Here is a 14905-nt window from a genome sequence, read left to right as displayed (position 1 = left end):
CGGCAAAGGAGGAAGAGGTTTGTTCCTACCCTTTTGCACCCCCTCATTATTTTGAAGAAAAAGAGTGGCCTGACCCTGCAGATCTTTCTTTTCTTGAGGATACTAGGTGAGAAGTAGTTGCCCCAGTGACTATTCAAGCAGCGCCTTGAGTGACTGCTCTCAGTTCTATTCAGGCAGGAATTCAGCAAGCTAGATGAGAGGGTGATATAGACGCTTGGCAGTTCCCTGTTAGGTTACCCACACCCCCAGATCAACAGGGAAATATTATAGCTACATTTGAGCCCTTTCCTTTTGAATTACTCAAAGAATTTAAATAAGCTATTAATCAATATGGACCAGGTTCTCCTTTTGTAATGGGACTGTTAAAGAATGTTGCTATCTCTAGTCAGATGTTGCGAGCAGAAACTGTAGGATTACTTCTAGGTTGATCTAGTTTAAGTTCAAAAGGAGTGCAAGTACATACAGGAGTCACTGATTCAGATTACAATGGGGAAATTCAAATTGTTATATCTACTTCTGTTCCCTGGAAAGCAGAGCCAGGAGAGCATATAGCACAGCTCCTGATTGTGCTGAATGTGGAAATGTGGAAAAGCGAAACTAAACGAACAGGAGGATTTTGAAGCACAAATAAACAAGGCACAGCAGCTTACTGGGTGAATCAAATTACTCATAAACGTCCTACCTGTGAAACAACTATTCAGGGAAAGAAATTTAAAGGTTTGGTAGATACAGGAGTCGACATTTCAATTATTTCTCCACAGCACTGGCCATCTACTTGGCCAATTCAACCTGTTAAATTTAACATAGTTGGAGTTGGTAAAGCCCCTGAAGTATATCGAAGTAGTTTTATTTTGCATTGTGAATGGCCCAATGAACAATCTTTGACTATTCAACCAATTATAACTTCTGTACCTATAAATTTATGGGGAAGGGATTTATTACAACAATGGGGAGCACAAGTTCTAATTCCAGAGCAATTATACAGCCCTCAAAGTCAACATATGATGAATGAAATGGGGTATGTCCCTGGTATGGGGCTAGGAAAAAATTTACAAATTTTGAAGGAAACATTTCAAGTGGAAAGACAAAGTTCCCACCAAGGTTTAGGATATCATTTTTGATGGCAGCCATTGTTACGCCTCCAGAACCTATATCTTTAAAATGGTTAAGAGATAAGCCAATTTGGATGGAACAACGGCCACTAAGTAAAGAGAAACTGAGGCTTTAGAGGACTTAGTTACTGAACAATTAGAAAAAGGACACATAGCTCCAACATTTTCCCCTTGGAATTCTCCAGTTTTTGTAACCAAGAAAAAAATCAGTAAATGGAGAATGTTAACTGACTTAAGGGCCATTAATTCAGTTATACAACCTATGTGGGCATTACTGCCAGGATTGCCTTCTCCTGCTATGATTCTGAAAAATTGGCCTTTAATAGTCATAGATTTAAAAGACTGTTTCCTTACTATCCCCTTAGCTGAGCAAGACTGTGAACGGTTTGCATTTACAATTCCTACAGTAGTTGATGCTATTCCTTTCTGTTTGTTAGTCTTCCTTCTAACAGTAAGGTCCCTCAGCTACAAGTCTGTTTAAGTTTGCTGGAGGTCCACTCCAGACCCTAACAGCTTGGGTATCACCAACAGAGGCTACAGAACAGCAAATATTGCTGCCTGATCCTTCCCCTGGAAGCTTCATCCCAGAGGGGCCCCCACCCATATGAGGTGTCTGTTGGTCCCTACTGGGAGGTGTCTCCCAGTTAGGCTACATGAGGGTCAGGGACCCACTTAAGGAGGCAATCTTTTTGTTCTCAGAGCTCAAAAGCCATGCTGGGAGAACCACTGCTCTCTTCAGAGCTGTCAGACAGGGACATTTAAGTCTGCAGAAGTTGTTTGCTGCCTTTTGTTCAGCTATGCCCTGCCCACAGAGGTGGAGTCTATAGAGGGAGTAGGCCTTGCTGAGCTGCAGTGGGCTCCGCCCAGTTCAAGCTTCCAGGCCACTTTGTTTACCTACTGAAGCCTCAGCAATGGTGGATGCCCCTTCCCCTCCTTGGTTGCAGTCTTGCAGGTGGACCTCAGACTGCTGTGCTAGCAGTGAGCAAGGCTCCATGGGCATGGGACCCACTGAGCCAGGCACATGAGAGAATCTCCTAGTCTGCCAGTTGCTAAGACTGTGGGAAAAGTGCAGTATTTGGGCGAGAGTGTACCAATTTTCCAGCTACAGTCTGTCATGGCTTTCCTTGACTAGGAAAGGGAAATAACCTGACCCCTTGCACTTCCTGGGTGAGGCGATGCCCTGCCCTGCTTTGGCACACCCTCCATGGGCTGCACCTACTGTCCAACCAGTCCCAATGAGATTAACCAGTACCTCAGTTGGAAATGCAGAGATCACCCGTCTTCTGCGTCAATCACACTGGGAGCTGTAGACAGGAGCTCTTCCTATTCAGCCATCTTGGAATGGACCTTTAACAACAATGTATTATATATTTCAAAATAACTAGAAGAAATGATTTAACATGTTTCCAACACAACATTGCTATCAAACAAATGATAAATGTTTGGGATCATGGCTATGCTAAATACTATAATGTGATCTTTATCCATCGTATGCATGTATCAAAATATTACATATACTCCATAAATATGTACAATTATTGTGCATTATGAAAAAAAGCCAGAGTTGCCAACTCCTGGAAGGAACAGTCTCTACCCAGCCAGAAAGATTTTTTTTTTACTTTTAAGATATCGAAACATCATAATATTCAGAAAATATGAAGTATGTACATACGTACAGTAAATATGGTAACTCTGTTTTTAACATTTAGAGATTTGCCAAACAGTTTTCCAAAGTGGCTACAACACTTATAATTACAATTTCATGAGTAAGGAATAAATGTTATAATTTCTCTCTATCTTCACCATTTTTTTGGTCTGATTTTCTTAGCTAACCTAACGCGTATGAGTCATATCTTTTTGTGGTTTTCACTTGCATTTCTCTGCTGATTAGTGATAATGAGCATTTTGTCATATGCTTGTTGGCTGCTTCTATGTATTCTTTTAAGAAGTGTCTGTTCATGTCTTTTGCTCATTTTATAATGGGATTATTTGGTTTTAGCTTGTTCAATTGTTTAATTTCCTTATAAATACTGAATATTTGATCTTTCTTGGATGTATGGTTTGTGAATATTTTCTGCCATTTTGTAGATTGTCTGTTAACTCTGTTGCTAGCTTCTTTTGCTGTGCAGAAGCTCTTTAGTTTAATTAGGTTGCACTTGTTAATTTTTGACTTTTGAAGACTTAGTCATATTTTTTTCCCAAGGCCCATGTCCAGAATGGTGTTTACTAAGTTTTCTTCTAGTTTTCTTATAGTTTGAGGTTTTATATTTCAACCTTTAATCCACCTTGAATTAATTTTTGTATACTGTGAAACGTAAGGGTTCTAGTTAATTCTTTTGCATATGGCTAGTTAGCAATCCAAGCACTATTTATTGAATAGGAAGTCCTTTCCCATTGCTTATTTTTGTTGATTTTGTGGAAGATTAGATGGCTATATGTGTAGCTTTATTTCTGAACTCTCTATTCTGCTCCATTGGTCTACATGTCTGTTTTTGTATGAGTGCCATGTTATTTTGATTACTATAGTATAGCATAGTTTGAAGATGGCTATTGTGATGCCTCCAACTTTGTTCTTTTCACTTAGGATTGCTTTGGCTACTTGGGCTCTTTTTGGTTCCATATGCATTTTAGAATAGTTTTTTTCCAATTTTGTGAAAAATGACAGTAGCTTGATGGAAAAGCATTTATTCTGTAGATTGCTTTGGGAAGCATGGCCATTTTAATGATATTGATTCTTCTAATTGATTCTAATGATATTGATTCTTCTAACATTCTTCTGGGCATGGAATGTTTTTCCAGTTGTTTGTGTCATCTATGATTTTTTTAGCAGTGTTTCACAGTTTTTTTTTGCAGAGATCTTTCACTTTCTTGGTTAGATGTATTCTTAGGTGTTTTAATTTTTGTGGCTATTTTAAATGGGACTGAATTCATGATTTAACTCTCAGCTTGAATGTTAGTGGTGTATATAAATAAGATCAATTTTTATATGTTGATTTTGTATGTTGAAACATTGCTGAAGTCTCTTATCAGTTCTAGGAGCCTTTTGATGGAGTTCTTAACGTTTTCAAGGTATAAAATCATTCAGTCTGTGAAAAGAGATAGTTTGAATTCTTCTTTTCCTATTTGGATGTCTTTTATTTCTTTCTGTTGCCTGATTGCTCTGGCTAGGACTTCCAGGACTATGTTGAATAGGAGCGGTAAGAGTGTGCATCCTTGTCTTGTTCCAGTTCTCAAGGGGAATGCTCCAGTTTTTGCCAATTCAGTAGAATGTTAACTGTGGCCTTGTCATGAATAGCTCTTACAATTTTCAAGTATGTTCTTTTGATGCATATTTATTGAGTTGTTTGTATCATGAAGGGATGTAGGATTTTATCAGAAGTTTTCTCTGTATATATTGAGATGATCATATTTGTTTCTGTTTATCTGAGGAATCACATTATTGATTTGCATATGTTAGCCAACCTTGCATTCCAGGAATGAGGCATACTTAAACATGGTGAATTAACTTTTTAATGTGCTGCTGGATTTGGTTTGCTAGTGTTTTGTTGAAGATTTTTGCATCTATGATCCTCAGGAATATTGGCTTCTAGTTTCCTTTTTTATAACTGTGTCTTTGCCAGGTTTTGGTATCAGTGTGATGTTAGCTTCATAGAATGAGTTAGAGTCCTTTCACCACAATTTTTGAAATAGGTTCAGTAGAATTGGTACCAGCTGTTCTTTGTACATCTTGCAGAATTCAGATGTGAATCTGTCTGTTCTGAGGCTTTTTTGTTTGGTAGGTGTTTTATTGTTACTATTATTGACTCAATTTCATAACTCCATATTGGTCTGTTCAGTGTTTCATTTTCTTCCTGATTGAATCTTGACAGATATGTGTTTCTATGAATTTATTCATTTTCTCCAGAATTTCTAGCTTTTGTGCATAGAGGTGTTCATAATAGTCTCTGAGGATATTTTGTTGTTGTTGTTGTTGTTATTTTGATTTTTAAGATGGAATCTCACTCTGCCACCCAGGCTGACATGCCATGGCACAATGTCAGCTCACTGCAACGTCATCCTCCCAGGTTCAAGCAATTCTCCTGTCTCAGTCTCCAGAGTAGCTGGGATTTTAGGCACGCACCAAGTCTGGCTAATTTTTGTATTTTTAGTAGGGACAGGGTTTCACCATGTTGGCCAGGCTGGTCTCAAACTCCTGACCTCAAGTAATCCGCCTGCCTTAGCCTTCCATGGTGCTGGAATTACAGGCATGAGCCATCACGACAAGTTGTCTCTGAAGATCTTTTGTGTTCCTGTGGGGTGAGTTGTGATGTCATCTTTGTCATTTCTGATTGGGCTTATTTGGATCTTCTCTATTTTTGTAATTAATAATCCAGCAAGTGGTCTGTTTATCTTGTTTATCTTTCAAAGAACCAACTTTTGGTTTAATTGTTTCTTTGTGTGGATTTTTTGTGTCTAAATTTCATTCAGTTCCACTCCGATTTTAGTTATTTTTTTCTTCTGCTCGCTTTGGGGTTAGTTTATTCTTGTTTTTCTAGTTCCTCCAGGTGTGATGTTAGATTTTTTGTTTGTTTCTGAGACAGAGTCTTGCTTTGTCACTGAGGCTGGAGTGTAGTGGCATGATCATGGCTCATTTCAGCCTCAACCTCATGAGTGCAAATGATCCTCCTGCCTCAGCTCCCCAAATAGCTGGGACTCCAAGTTCACACCACCACACCTGGCTAACTTTTTAAATTTTTGTTGAGATAGGATTTCACCATGTTGCTCAGGCTGGCTTCAGACTCCTGAGCTCAAACCATCTGCCCACCTTGGCATCTCAAAGTGCTGAAATTATAGGCATGAGCCACCGTGCCCAGCCAGATTATTAATTTGAGATCTTTCTAACTTTTGGGGGTAGGCATTTGGTGCTATAAATCTTCCTCTTAACACTGCTTTTGATACATCCAAAGAATTTTGGTATGTTTTGTCTCTGTTTACATTTATTTCACATAATTTTTTGATTTCAGTCTTGATTTTGTTTACCTAAAAGTCTTTTTGTTTTTCTTTAACAGTTCACTGATTAGATGAATATATACCCATATAATCAATGAAAACTGTATGATATAAAATAATTTAAGAAATGTTGGGAATTAGCAGCACCATCTGTTATTGAAATAGCAAGGAAAACTTCACATATTTTAAGCAAACACGAGAAGGGAGTAACTACTTTAAGACCTAATGATGCCATTGGTCTGAGATGAAAAAGAATGTAATTGCTTTAGATTGTTTTAGGCAAACACACTTCCTTCTATGCCGAAGATTTAGTAAGCATATCTGATGACTAAGGTTTTAGAAAAATGCTACTGGTGTCGGAGATACTGCATAGTATTTTAATTGGGAGAAGACTAACTGTAGCATGGCTCAACACTTCTATGAAAAATTTAGTTCGAATTATGAAATCAGAAATAAAAAATAATGTTTAAAAGACACTCGTCTCTAAGAACTATTAAGTGAAACACAGGTCACTATGAAAACACATCACTTTTCCAGTCTGCTTAATAATTTACTTTAAAAACTTGTGCAGTTTTCAAGACAAGTGGCTTATACAAATTTTTTAGTAAGTATTTTAAAAAGTTTAAATGTTTTTCTAAAATCTAATAGATTCTTTTTATTTCTTTAAATATTTAGCTCTGTTGTCACAATTACTGTGTATGAGTAAGAGACTGAATTTGCGTGGATACAAACTTAACACAAATTTTACAGCAACTTATACCCTAACATCTACAAAATCCGCATTTATAATACAAGCAAGTACAAGGCCAGGATAAAACTGCTTAATTCCAAAAAGTCAAACTGTATATTCTTTTAATTTTGTCCCCTTAAAAAAAGTTCAACTTCAGCACCAAATTTAAAAAGCCCTCTTATATCCTAAGTTTGGAAAAACCTCATTTCCCAGATGCATTTCAGCAAACACAGTTTTCCTGTGTTGATGAATTAAATGATTTCCAATTTTCTTGTGGCCCCTAAGTCTGTGTTGCATGGTGAGTTTAACAAAGATTTTGCTGTGAGGCTGTGGGGACACTTGCAGGCTGAGCACCACTACTTCGACTTAAGCCATTTCATCTATGCTTTTTCATCAGGGGACCAGAATTGGACTCTTCTAATGTCCTTTTAAAGTTTGTTGGAGGGGTTCTTTCAATTTCTTGGGCTTTCATTTGGCCAGGAGTTGACATCTTCAAATTTTTTTGGTCCATGACAGTGTTTGTTGAATTAGTAGGCACAAGGCCAACTGGAAGGCTATTATTCAAAGAATCATGTATCCTAAAAGTCAGGGCTTTAGCGCAATTTTCCTCAAGTGGTTCTGGATCTTTTGAGGGTATGACTACAGCCTGGACATTCCCTCGAGCTATCTCAGCTGAAACCTCTAAAAAATTCTCTGAGAAGGCATTGCTACAAACCAGGGCAGGTATATGGTCCTTAGAGTTCAGCCTTGGCCATGGATCCTCCTCCAGTGACTGTCAGGCGCAGCTTGAAGGGCCCGTTCCTCCGGCCTCCGCGGTTAGACTTGTCCTGACGGCGGGGGCGGCGGGCGGGACGGGGACGGGGATGGGGGCGCCGGCGAGGCGCGGCGGAGTCACCACAGCTGCCGGGACTGGGGCCCGAGCAGCCGGCGCCGCGGACGCCACGGCCGGAGGGTCCCGGATGTGCCGAGCGTCGTCGCCCTGAGCCGCGGAGGGAGCGGGACGCCGAGCTCCCCGCTCCTCCCACTTCTCCTTCCCCGGTCCGGGCAGCACAACAAAGCGGCAGCCGCGACCGCCCGCGCCGCCTCCGCCCGCGCCCCAGCCGCCGTCTCCTCGCGGCCGCCGAGGCCTTTCGCGCCTCTCCTCTCGGCGAGGCCCGGTAGCCGACGGGGCTGGTCGGCTGAGGCGGGCGGTGCTTGGCGGCGCCGAAGCAGGACTCTGGGGTCGGCCGCTTCCTCCTCCACCCGCCCTCTCACCTGAGGGACCCGGGACCTGGGGCCGCCGCCGCCACTCGTCGGCTCCGAGGGGCGGCGAGGAGGCTACCTAAAAGTCTTAAAGCAAGTTGTTGCGTTTGCATGTAATTGTGTCCTTGAGAAATATCCTTGGCATTGAATTCTATATTCCACTGTAGTTTGAGAGTATGTTTTGTATGATTTTAATGTTTTAACATTTCTTGAGACTTGCTTTATAGCCAAGCGTGCAGTCAGTCTTGGAGTACGTTCCATATGCAAATGAAAAGAATGTATATTTGTGAATGATGGGTGGGGTACCCCGTAGATGTTTATTAGGTCCAATTGGTCAAGTGTCAAGTTTAAGTCCAGAATTTTTTTGTTAGTTTTCTGCCTTGATGATTTGTTTAATGCTGTCAATGGGTGATGAAGTCCCTGACAATTATTATCTAGCTGTCTTTTTGTAGGTCTAGAAGTACTTGTTTTATGAAATTGGATGCTCCAATATTGGATGTTTATATATTTAAGTTAGTTAAGTCTTCTTGTTGAATTGAATTGTTTATCTATATGTAATGTTCTTTTTTGTCCTTTTCTACTGTTGTTAATTCAAAGTCTGTTTTATCTCATATGAGAATAGTGACCCTGTTTTTTTTGTTTTCCATTTGTATAGTAGTTCTTACTCCAACCCTTTACTTTGAGTCTTTGGGTGTTTCTAAGGTCTCTCGAAGACAAAAAACAGATGAGTCTTGTTTTTTATCCAACTTGCCACTGTATGATTTTTATCTTCTAATTTTTGTCATTATTTTTGTGTGGATAGCATTTCTTTTTACTTTTCCTGTGTTTCCCTATAATGTTGTTGTTGTTGTTATTATTATTATTATTAATTTTCTTTCCCTTTTCCTTTTCCTCCTCCTTAGGGTGTGTGACTGTAGATAATGCTGAGTAGGGTCTTTTGGCTTTGTTTCTATTATCCTGTGAAATTCTTTTGACAGATTTTATTTTGGGCTGTGCAGTTTATCTTACAAGCCCATAGATGACACTTTTAGGTAAGAGCTGGCTGCGGCTGGTGTGGCTGGTTATATACTTGATCCTTGTTTACTGACAAAAGCTCTCTATTGCCTCAGACAGTCGGCCGAGTCATTAAATGAACAGTGGTCTGAACTCTCTGCTCAGCCCCAGGAGAGTGAGAGACACAACAGTTGGGGCTGGACCTGGCAGGTCCACCTGCTGGTTCCCTGATGGCAGACACAAACACCAGTGGCAAGAAAGAATACACTGTGTGGCCACCAGGCACCTAGAGGTATGCCTAGGCATGGAGCTTGGAAACCTCCTTGGCTGCAAATTCTCTGTATGGGGATGAGGGGCAGTCTAAGCTTCTGATACAGGAGAATGGGTATTCCAGATGCCTGGATATCTGTCTGGGAGTGGAGCAGAGAGGGCCCCTTCCACCAAAATCTGTGTGAAGCAGAAGTGGGGCAACTCAGGCTACTGGACCAAGCCAGCAGGTGCTCTGAATGCCTGGAGATCTTCCTAGGTATGTAGCAGGGAGGGTCCCCCCTGTACCAGGATCTCTGCACAGAAAGGAGGAGGTGGCTCAGGCTGCTGAACCAGATGAACAGGTGCTCCAAATATTGGACATCTGCCTGGGCATGGAGCAAAGAGAGCCTCGCTGTATGACAAAATATGTCTAGGAATGGTGTTCAGGCTACTGATCCAGGAAAGTAGGTGCTCCAAATATCTGGATGTCTGTCCGGGGATGGAACAGAGAGGGGCCTTGATGCACTACAATCTCAGAGAAGCAGGCTGGTGCACCAATGACACATGCCAATCAGTTCCAGGTTGCCAAGCCACTTCTGGCTGCAAGTCTTGCCACACAGGAAAAACTGCCACTATAGCAGCTCTCCTCCTGCCTCAGGCAAGCAAGGGGGTAGATCACAATTTCAGTGCCTACTGCTCAGGCACTTTCCATAGTTCTGGCTATGGAGGTCCCTACCCCACTCCAGAGAAGGTGCTCCAATCCCTGGCCCAAGATGAAAACCCTTTCAGGGTCATGTTGCCAGAACACCAAAAAATGGCAGATTTTGTATATGCTCAGATTAAAAATGGCATCCTCTTCTCAGTACTGGGTCTAGGAAAATGTCTGCAGCTTTTCCCAATGTTTTTTATTTTTCCTCACAGGGTCTCCAAGCCTCTACCCAAGTTAACTCCAGGGCTTGGGAGAAGCAAAGTCCTCTCCCTTGGCCTGGGTTGTTCAGATGCCCAGTGGAAAGGTGAATCATAGAGAGAAGCTCTCTGCCTCTTTCAGCTACTGGGTCTTCACTCACTATTATCATAGATTCCGTCATGGGGGCTGCTTGCTATCATCCTCCTCTTCAGGATCTGGGATGTCCTTCAAAATTCTGGTAAATTCCCTTGTTCTTTCTAGAATTAAAGCTCACAGAGCTGATCTTTATGAACTATCTTGCTATTTCTGGGTTGCTGAGTCAGGCTGAAAGCCTCTAATCCACCATTGTAGGAAACAAACAGACAAACAAACAAAAACTGTCTTGATTAATACAGCCCTGCAGTGAGTTTTAAAATAAGGAGTTGTGAGTCCTTCAAATCCATACTATTTTTTCAGAATTGTTTTGGCTATTCTGAATCTTTTGCATTTCCATATAGATTTTAGAATCATTTTGTCAGTTTCTGCAAAAAGGCAGATTGAATGTTGAAAAAGATTTTGTTGAATCTGTTGGTCAATTGGGTAGCATCACCCTCTAGAAAATATAAAGTTTTTTGATCCTTAAATAAAGGATATCTTTCCATTTATTTAGGTATTCTTTAATTTTTTTCAACAGTACGTTGTAGTTTTAAGTTATGTGTCTTGCCATCTTTGTGAAATTTATTCTCCAGTAGTAAGATTTTTTTGTTTATTGAATTGTAAATTGAATTTTTTAAATTTTTTTTGGATTGCTCATTGTTAATGTATAGAAATAAAATTCATGTTTGTTTTTTGTTTTGAAACAGTCTCCCTCTGTAACCCATGCTGGAGTACAGTAGTGTGATCAGTTTATTGTAACCTCAAAATCCCAGACTTGAGTAATCCCCCTGCTTCCTAAGTAGCTAGGACTATAGACCCATGCCACAACACCCAGCTAACACTTTTAATTTTTGTAGAGACAAAGTCTTGCTTTGTTGCCCAAGTTGACCTCCAACTCCTGGTCTCAAGTGATCCTCCTGCCTTGGTCTCCCAAAGTGCTGGGAATACAGGCATGAGCCACCATGCCTGGTCTATGTTGTATATTGATCATGTCAATTGAAACCATGTTGAACTTATTTATTATTTATACTAGTTTTTAAGTGGATGACTTATGACTTTCTATATATAAGATCATGTCATCTATGAAAATATATAATTTTACTTTTATTTCCCAATCTGTATGCTTTTCTTTCTTTTTCTTGACTTTCTTGACTAAAATCTATAGTACAATGTTGAATAGAAGTGGTAAGAGCATACATCCTTATTCGTGATTTTGTAATGACAGTTATCTTTTACCATTAAATATGATTTGAGCTACAGATGTTTTCATATATTGCATTTATCAGTTCTATGACGTCTCTTTTATTTCTACTTTGACAATTTTATGATGAAACGTTGGGTTATATCAAATACTTTTCTATTCTCCAAAGATGATCATATAGTTTTTATCCTATAGTCTATTAATATTGTTTACTCATTGATTTTTGGATGTTAAACTAACCTTGTAATTCTGCAATAAATCTCATTTAGTAGTAGTATATGACTCTTGTTATAAGTTTCTGATTGATTCTCTAGTATTCTATATGTAGAAAAAATTTGCTTCTGTATTCATAGACATATTGGTCTTTAATTTTATTTTTTGCATGTGGTGTTATTTGATAGCGTTCTAAGCAATATAAAACTGTCCTCAGACATTGGCCTGAAAATTTATATTCTCCTCTTGTATTTCATGGGAAGTTTGTTAAGGATTATTGCTAATTCTTCTTTAAAAGTTTGATAGGATTGGCCAGGCATGGTAGCTCACGCCTGTAATCCCAGCACTTTGGGAGGCCGAGGTGGGAGGATCACCTGAGGTTAGAAGTTCAAGACCAGCCTGGTCAACATGGTGAAACCCCGTCTCTATTAAATATACAAAAATTAGCCAGGCGTGGTGGTGGGCACCTGTAATCCCAGCTACTCAGGAGGCTGAGGCAGGAGAATCGCTTGAACCCAGGAGGCAGAGGTTGCAGTGAGTCAAGATCGCGCCATTGTGCTCCAGTCTGGGCAACAAGAGCGAAACTTTATTCCAAAAAAAAAAAAAAAAAAAGTTTGGTAGAATTTACCAATGAAACCATCTAAACTTGTATTTTTCCTTGTGTAAGATTTTTGGTTTTGTTTTTAAATTGTGAGTCATTTTTTTTAACTTGTTGTAGGTCTATACAGATATTCTATTTATTCTTGAGTCACTTGTGATCATTTTTGTCTTTCCTGAAATTTGTCCATTTTATCTAAGTTACTTAAGTCATTCATAAACAGTTATGCATGTTTCCTTACAATTTTTTTGTAAAGTTCATAGTGAGTTTCCTCTTTAATTACAGACTTAGATAATTTGAGCTACTGTCCTTTGTTCTTGGTTAGTATAACTAAAGGTGTTTCAATTTTATTGATCATTTCAAAGAAACATTTGATTCTATTGATTTTCTCTATTGTGTTCTATACTTGATTTCATTTATATCTTGCATAGTATTTATTATTTCCTTTTCTTTGCTTGCTTTTAACAGTTTTCACTTCATTTTGTAGTTTGTAGTTTGTAGTTTCTTTTTGTTTTTTGAGAGGAGTTCTCACTCTGTCACCCAAACTGGAGTGCAGTGATGTGATCTCGGCTCACTGCAACCTCTGCCTTTCGGGCTCAAGTGATGCTCCCACATCAGCCTCCTGAGTAGCTGAGACTGCAGGCACATACCACCATGCATGGCTCTTTTTTTTTTTTTTTTTTTTTGTACTTTTGGTAGAGGCAGGGTTTCACTACGTTGCCCAGGCTGGTCTGAAACTCCTGAGCTCAAGTGATCTGCCTGCCTCAGCATCCCAAAGTGCTGGGATTACAGGTGTGAGCCACCACACCCCGACTGTACTTTCTTAAAGTGTGAGTTTAGTTTAGTGATTTGAGATCTTCCTTGTTTTTTACTATAGTTGTTTACAACTATAAATTTCCACCAAGACTGTGTTACTTGCATTACATAAGTTTTGATATGTTGTTTCTTGATTTTCATTCATCTCAAAATATTTTCTGATATCCCTTGATTTCTTCATTGACCTTTTTTTTACTTAGAATTGTGTTAAGAAATTTCAACGTATTTTTAAGTTTTCTAAATTTTTCTAAGTCATACATTTCACATTTAATTATATTTTTGCTAGAGAACATACTTTCTATAATTTCAGTATTTGCACATTTAAGAAAGTTTGTTTTATAGCCTAACATAAATTCTTGTCTAAAGAATGTTTCATGTGCATTTCAGATAAATGCATATTTTGCTGCTGGTTGTAGTATCATAGATATTTATTATGTCAAATTGGTAGATAATGTCATTTAAGTCTTCTATTTTCTTATTGACCTTCTGTCTAGTTATTGTATTCATTATTGAAATAGATGTATTGAATTCTCCAACTACTACTGCTTCTAGTTGTCTATTTCTCTTTTCAATTCTGTCAGGTTTTCCTTCCCAAACTTGGTATTGTGTTGATTGGTGAATATGCTTACAATTATTAAATCTTCATGATGGATTGTATTTTTGTTGTTATAAAATATCCTTTATCTTTAGTAAAAATTTTTCTATTAAAGTCTGTTTTTTTCTGATATTGGCACAGTGACTCATGCTGTTTTTTTTTTTTTTTTTTTTTGGAGACGGAGTCTCGCTCTGTTGCCCAGGCTGGAGTGCAATAGCACCACAATCTCAGCTCACTGCAACCTCTGCCTCCTGGGCTCAAGCGATTCTCCTACCTCCTACCGAGCAGGTGAGATTACAGGGATGAGCCATCATGCCCAGCTAATTTTGTATTTTTAGTAGAGACAGGGTTTCACTGTGTTGCCAAGGCTGGTCTTGAACTCCTGACCTCAGGTGATCTACCCGTGTCGGCCTCCCAAAGTGCTGGGATTACAGGCAGGAGCCACTGTGCCCGGCCCATGCTCTCTTTTTATTACTACTTGCATGGTTAACATTTCTCCATCTTTTCACTTTCAACCTATTTGTCTATTTGAATGTAAAGTGTGCCTTTTGTAGATATACAGTTGGAACACTGTTTTTTTAATCTTTCTGCCCATCTCTGCTTTTTGATGGAAATTTTAACCCTTTTGTCTTTAATATAATTGTTGATAGGTAAAAAGTCTATCATCTTGCTATGTTTTAAAAAAATATATCTTTTCTTGTTGTTCTTTTCCTCTATTACCACACTGTTTTGTGTTAAATAGATATTTTCCAGTGTATCCTTTTAGGACCTTTGATGTGTATCTTAATTTATTATTTGGAGGTTTTTTTGTTATTATAAAATGTCCTTTATCTAGCAGTGAGCCGAGATCAGGCCATTGCACTCCAGCCTGGGCGACAGAGGGAGACTCCCATCTCAAAAAAAAGTATGGCATGAGTAAGTCTGCCAGTGTTTGGTGCATACGTTAGGTCATACATTCAACGCTCAGGCAGTTTTTTTACTTAGTAGTTGCCCTTGGGATTACAAATAACATCATGCCTTATGACAATCCACTTAGAGTAATACTAACTTTACTATTATTATTGTTATTATTATTATTTGAGGTAGGGTCTCACTCTGTTGCCCAGGCTGGAGTACAGTCAAATG

At 39.2% G+C, this 14905-nt stretch overlaps 1 long non-coding RNA gene across 1 annotated transcript in view; it reads right to left on the bottom strand.

Moving 5' to 3' along the window:
* Positions 1-7720, bottom strand: part of LOC131383398 (uncharacterized) — a 90086-nt gene extending 82366 nt beyond the window's left edge. Inside the window, exons 1-2 of the long non-coding RNA XR_009213388.1 lie at positions 7547-7720; positions 2365-2459 (exon numbers count right to left, since the gene is read on the bottom strand). This is a non-coding gene — a long non-coding RNA (uncharacterized LOC131383398). The remainder of the gene's footprint in view (positions 1-2364; positions 2460-7546) is intronic.
* Between the last annotated feature and the right edge of the window lie 7185 nt (positions 7721-14905).

This window comes from Hylobates moloch, unplaced genomic scaffold (genome assembly GCF_009828535.3).
Source record: "Hylobates moloch isolate HMO894 unplaced genomic scaffold, HMol_V3 SCAFFOLD_4, whole genome shotgun sequence".
Lineage (NCBI taxonomy): Eukaryota > Metazoa > Chordata > Mammalia > Primates > Hylobatidae > Hylobates > Hylobates moloch.
This window is presented reverse-complemented; position numbering and strand designations above follow the sequence as displayed.